We start from the raw sequence: 4,863 nt of genomic DNA on the forward strand, positions 1-4,863 counted from the left end.
TAGTAGTAGTAGTAGTAATAATAGAAACAACTACACGACTCTCTCTCTCTCTCTCTCTCTCTCTCTCTCTCTCTCTCTCTCTCTCTCTCTCTCTCTCTCTCTCTCTCTCTCTCTCTCTCTCTCTCTCTCTCTCTCTCTCTCTCTCTTTCTACCCATTCCTGACCTTGACGCGCCCCGCCCTCTCCCCACTGGCACCTGGCGCGTGCCACACACCACACAGACTCCGCAAACCAACTCTGTTAATGTTTCATGAGAAAACCGCATGTGTTTGTCTTCTTCGCGGCCAGCATGAAAGAGAGAGAGAGAGAGAGAGAGAGAGAGAGAGAGAGAGAGAGAGAGAGAGAGAGAGTGCGTGTGCGTACCGTGAGCAGCAAGTGGGTGCGCTCACTGTCATGTTGCTAATATTCTTCAAGGAATCTTTCTAAATCTTGACCCTCATGTAAATAAGTAAATGTCGAGGTAAAACAGTGCGGAAGTCGGAGAGATGTGATGAAAAATAAATAAATAAATGAAGTAAATAATAAAAGCGAGAGATAAAAATTAAAAAAGGAAAGAGAAAACGTACCAGAGAAACTGGAAAGAGGCGAAAAAAATAATGTAAAAATATTAATGATAATAACAGAAATAATGATAATAATGTTGTTATTGATAATTTGTTATGATGATAACGTTGAGAATAATAATGTTAACCCTGACCACGTACGAAAAAAAACTCTTTAAACACACACACACACACACACACACACACACACACACACACACACACACACACACACACACACACACACACACACACACACACACACACACACACACACACACACACACTCCACAAAAAGAAAAAAAACATGAATAGAAAAGTGAAAAAAAAAAAAATCTTTGAAACTTCAGTAAAAGAATTATCATGCCTCTTAGTATGCGTGTGTGTGTGTGTGTGTGTGTGTGTGTGTGTGTGTGTGTGTGTGTGTATGTGTATGGGCAATGCAGGGTATGCGTACACGGAACTCACGCTAATGTAACAAAAAAATAATAAGCAGTAAAAGTAAGAGAGAGAGAGAGAGAGAGAGAGAGAGAGAGAGAGAGAGAGAGAGAGAGAGAGAGAGAGAGAGGAAAAAATACGAGGAAAAATATACTTGTATCGGCCTCGAATTTTGTTGTTATTATTACTATCATTATTATTATTATTATTATTATTATTAGAGAGAGAGAGAGAGAGAGAGAGAGAGAGAGAGAGAGAGAGAGAGAGAGAGAGAGAGAGAGAGAGAGAGAATATACAATTATACTCTTTATGCCGCTGAAGGTCAAATAGTAACCACCTTTATAAGGGTTATGGTTCTGGTGGTGGTGGTGGTGGTGGTGGTGGTGATGGTGGTGGTGGTGGTAGTTGTGGTGGTGAAACCTGTTATCACAATGATTTTTTTTTCTTTCGCTTTTCTCTTTGATGGTGATGATGATAGAGATAGTGTCTGTTGTAATAGTAGTAGTAGTATTGATAGTAGTAGTAGTAGTAGTAGTAGTAGTAGTATTGGTGGTGGTAGTAGTAATAGTAGTAGTAGTAGTAGTAGTAATATTTGTGGCGGTAGTAGTAGTAGTAGTAGTAATTGTTGTAGTAGTAGTAGTAGTAGTAGTGATAATAACAACGATAATAATGATAATGATAATACACACACACACACACACACACACACACACACACACACACACACACACACACACACACACACACACACACACACACACACACACACACAAATAACATGACTGGACACAACCTTCCAAAACAGAGTTCATGGCCAACAGACGCAGCATTCCCTCTTCCATCTCTCTCTCTCTCTCTCTCTCTCTCTCTCTCTCTCTCTCTCTCTCTCTCTCTCTCTCTCTCTCTCTCTCTCTCTCTCTCTCTCTCTCTCTCTCTCTCTCTCTCTGCTTGCGTGTTGTTTATTCTAGTGTCCTGTTTGTTCATCCCTTCCCCCACTCCCTCTGCATACCTTTCTTCCTTCATCCATCTTCTCTCGCCTGACTCGTTTTCCTTCTTTCACTTCTTCATCTCTCGTTTTCTTTCCCTTCTTGTTCCTGTATATATCCTTTCCTTCTCTTTTCGTCTTCATTCTTGCTCCTCTATATATCCCTTCCTTCTCTTCTCGTCTTCATTCTTGCTCCTCAGTAGATCCCTTTCTCCCTTCCCCTACTTACCACTTGTCTTCTTACTATATAGACACCCTTCTCCCCTCTCTGCCTCACCCCTTGCCTCTCTGTTACTCTTTACCTTCCCTCTCAGCCTCCCTTTTCGCATGTGGCATCCACGTTGTACCCACTGGAGTCTTTTTTTCTGTATAGGAGTGACTGTCGTAATCCCTGAAGGAGAACGTGAGGTAGAAGAGATCTGCCTCGACTTTACACCGAAGTGCTAACACAAAGAAACGACATCGGTATTAGAGAGAGAGAGAGAGAGAGAGAGTGTGTGTGTGTGTGTGTGCGTGTTCCGTAATAAGGTGTGGGGGCCGCGGGAGACGCCCACCAACCCTCAAACGTGCGTGGTTTCATAAGGTGTGCTTCTCCCCCTCTGTACAGTGAAACGAAGGACACCACCGCCTAGATGCGTAAGGTTATAAGCGTCTCCTTGGCGGTGCTAGAAAAATAGTACGAGGGAGGGAGAGGGGGAGGAGCAGCGAGGGGAGGAGAGAGGCGGTCTAATGTCTCCCTGCCTTCCCTAGACTCGCCATATAGGGAGGCGAGGTGGTGACGTCACGCCAGACCCCAGACTGACAAATTGGTTCTGTTTATTTATTTTTTTTTTTCTTTTTTTTTTTGCGTTTTCTAAAGTGGCAGCGGTGAGAGAATGGGACTAACGGCACAGAATTATTACTTGTATGGTGAAGGAATGGGAGTGTCAGGCCAGAATTAGACAGGACTGGCGGCACAGAATTACAGCTTGTTTGGTAAAAAAAAATACATGCACTTTTTTTTTTTTGTATCCCTTGAATGTTGCTGAATTATTTGTTGTAGTTGTGACTTGGATTGATAGATGAGCGAATAAGTTATTAAAGAAAGCTACGTAAGTTAGATGTAAAACTGTAGCATTGAAAGGTTGTTGTTGTTGCTGTTGTTGTTGTTGTTGTTGTTGTTCGTGGTGGTGGTGGTGGTGGTAGCGGTGATTTTGTTATTTTCTTTATTTTTAATCGTATTTTTATTGTTAGCAATATTTTAGTCATATATAATTTTTCATTGTTGATGTTTTTTCTACTTCTTTCTCTTTTAAATATTTTCCTTTTTAGTTTCAGCACGCCAAACGTAGAGAGGGTCGTACGGGAGGGAGGGAGAATGAGGGGGAGCAGGAGATGGAGGAAAAGGAGAAGAAGAACTAGCTGATGGGAAACGAAAAAAAAAACAAACAAAAAAAAAGAAAACAATGTGACCTGTGAAATGATGCAAAAAACAAACAAAAAAAGTGACATAAAAAGAAATAGATAAAAACAAGAGCAGTAAAAGCATAAAAGAAGAGAAAAAGGGAAACAGAAAAAAATAAACAAAAAAATATAAGAAAATTTTGCAAGAAATGGGAACAAGACGTAAAGAGAGAGAGAGAGAGAGAGAGAGAGAGAGAGAGAGAGAGAGAGAGAGAGAGAGAGAGAGAGAGAGAGAGAGAGAGAAACAGATAGTAAGCCAATCAGCCAGTAAGCCAATCAGCCAGCCAGCCAGCCAGCCAGTCAACTGTAGTGCCTCACTTGTGCCATCCATAGAAGCACTGAAAAATTTATCTGAAAACGGGATCAGTAAGCCATGACAGGTTTTTCCAGGGAATTTTAAGACTACAACACATCTTGAACTACGGCTGTTAATTCAGGTTCATTTTGTTTTCTTTCCAGAACGTCTCCACCTGCCCAGTGCCAAGATGTAGTGTGGTTTAAGACAATGCACTCCTATAGAATCCGGCTACGACTCGGATTTAGCTATTTGGATTCCCTGCACCATTCCTTCAGTTCTCCCTTTGAAACAGTTGGTCTTGCCAGGGCTCCTCACGCGTCCTTGTAACTGCAGATTATTTCACCCGTGTTGTCATCTTGGTCCCTCTTAAAGAAAACGTAGCAGCAGGACTTGCGGCGCATTCCCATGTGTCGCGTCATCTTTGCACTTACATATTCTTCCAGTACTTCTTGCTGTTTATAATGGAACAAAAAAAAGAAAAGAAAAAATGATAAATAAAAAAATCTGATTCTCCGCAACATTTGTCAACGTTTCAGCATCAAGCAAACCTTCATTGCAGCACAACACGCCGACAGAAAAATTTTAAAAGAATTGCGCCACGTAGATTCCTGGGAGAACCGGCTTCTTCAACTTGTTACTTGTATTTGATGACTCAGTAAATGCCTCCACTGGTAAGACTCCTGGCAATACTGTATACGTCTCAAGTGAATGTTTGCCATATCATTTAAGCTTCGTTCGCCAATATATTCTAATGATGTGATGACTATGCAAAAATTCAGCTGCACACTCTTCAGGTGATCCTTGCCCCAGTGAGCGAGAACCGCCAAGATTCTCGCACTGGAATTATTCATGAGCAGCACAGCAAGGGCACAGACGCTGCCTGCTCCTGCCTTGGACTAGGTGGTTGCTACCGTGCCTTTGTTAAGAACTTTGATTCATTGCCTCCCACTCTCTCATCTCTTCAAGGAGAACTTTTCCTTCCCAGATTTATAAGTCATCCTTCATGTGTACACTGACGCATCGGCCGCTTGGCACAGGTTCCGTTCTTATCTAACAAACTGAAGGAAGGCATTCTCATGTCATTGCTTATGTTAAAAGTTAATATTCCATCACACCTTGAAGCTCTTGCTGTTGTTTGAGGATTAAACCACTTCAGGA

Source organism: Scylla paramamosain, chromosome 42 (assembly GCF_035594125.1).
Source record: "Scylla paramamosain isolate STU-SP2022 chromosome 42, ASM3559412v1, whole genome shotgun sequence".
Lineage (NCBI taxonomy): Eukaryota > Metazoa > Arthropoda > Malacostraca > Decapoda > Portunidae > Scylla > Scylla paramamosain.